Here is a 1,558-nt window from a genome sequence, read left to right as displayed (position 1 = left end):
TTTAAAAACTAATAACTTAAAAACTGCCACACACACAAAAGAACCAAATGGCCCACAAAACATTCTCTTTCCTTCTGAAGACTTACGATGCATGTAATCATTAACCAGCCTTTCACTATTAAACTTAAATAGCCAATTGAGACACACAGTTTTGAGACCATTCTTCCACCACTGAGTAAGACTGGGGTGGCAGGTGTAGGGAATAATATTCATTTAGCCTTCTTAGCTTTCTGGGCCGACTTGGTGACTTTGCCAGCTCCAGCTGCCTTCTTGTCCACGGCTTTGATGACACCCACAGCAACTGTCTGTCTCATGTCACGAACAGCAAAATGGCCCTGAGGAGGGCAGTCAGAGAAGCTCCCAACACACGTGGGCTTGCCAGGAGCCATATCGATGATGGCAGCATCACCAGATTTCAAAAACTACGGACCATCTTCCAACTTTTTCCCAGAAGGACGATCAGTCTTCTCCTTCAGCTCAGCAAATTGGCAAGCGATGTGAGCTGTGTGACAATCCAGCACAGGTGCATAGCCAGCACTGATCTGGCCTGGGCAGCTCAGGATAATCACCTGAGCTGTGAAGCCAGCTCCTTCCCCTGGTGGGTCATTCTTGCTGTCACCAGCCACATTGCCATGGGGAATATCTTCGATAGACCCCTTCTTCACACTGAAGCCCACATGGTCCCCAGGAAGAGCTTCACTCAAAGCTTCATGGTGCGTTTCAACTGACTTTACTTCAGTTGTAACGTTGACTGGAGCAAAGGTGATCACCAGGCCGGGCTTGAGAACACCAGTCTCCACTTAGCCCACAGGGACAGTACCAATACCACCAATTTTGTAGACATCCTGGAGGGGCAGATGCAGGGGCTTGTCAATTAGACCAGTTGGTGGCAGGATGCAATCCAGAGCTCCAGCAGCATGGTTCCACTGGCACTGCCACCTTTACGGGTGACTTTCCATCCCTTGAACCAAGACATATTAGCACTTGGCTCCAGCATGTTGTCACCATTCCAACCAGAAATTGGCACAAATGCTACTGTGTCAGGGTTGTAGCCAATTTTCTTAATGTAGGTGCTGACTCCTTTAACAATTTCCTTATATCTTTTCTGGCTGTAGGGCGGCTCAGTGGAATCCATTTTGTTAACACCCACAATCAGCAATTTCACACCCAGTGTGTAAGCCAGAAGGGCATGCTCACAGGTCTGTCCATTCTTGGAGATACCTGCTTCAAATTCTCCGACACCAGCAGCAACAATCAGGACAGCACAGGCAGCCTGCGATGTGCCTGATGAACATGTGCTTCATGTTTTTGATGAAGTCTGTGTGTGCTGGGGCACCAATGATGGTGACATAATGCCTGCTGGTCTTGAATTTCCACAGGGAGATATCAATGGTGATACCACACTCACATTCAGTTTTCAGTTTATCCAAGATCCAGGCATTCTTGAAGGAGCCCTTCCCCATCTCATCAGCCTCCTTCTCAAATTTTTCAGTGGATCCCACCACATTTGTAGATCAGATGGCCAGGAGTGGTAGATGCCAAAATCTACGTGTCCAAT

At 47.8% G+C, this 1,558-nt stretch overlaps 1 pseudogene; it reads right to left on the bottom strand.

Moving 5' to 3' along the window:
• Positions 1-209: 209 nt before the first annotated feature.
• Positions 210-1,552, bottom strand: LOC102418560 (annotated as a pseudogene).
• Positions 1,553-1,558: the final 6 nt, after the last annotated feature.

Source organism: Myotis lucifugus, unplaced genomic scaffold, assembly GCF_000147115.1.
Source record: "Myotis lucifugus unplaced genomic scaffold, Myoluc2.0 scaffold_4385, whole genome shotgun sequence".
In the NCBI taxonomy this organism is placed as follows: Eukaryota; Metazoa; Chordata; class Mammalia; order Chiroptera; family Vespertilionidae; genus Myotis; species Myotis lucifugus.
The sequence above is the reverse complement of the archived record's forward strand: the minus strand, read 5'-3'. Positions and strand labels throughout refer to the sequence as shown.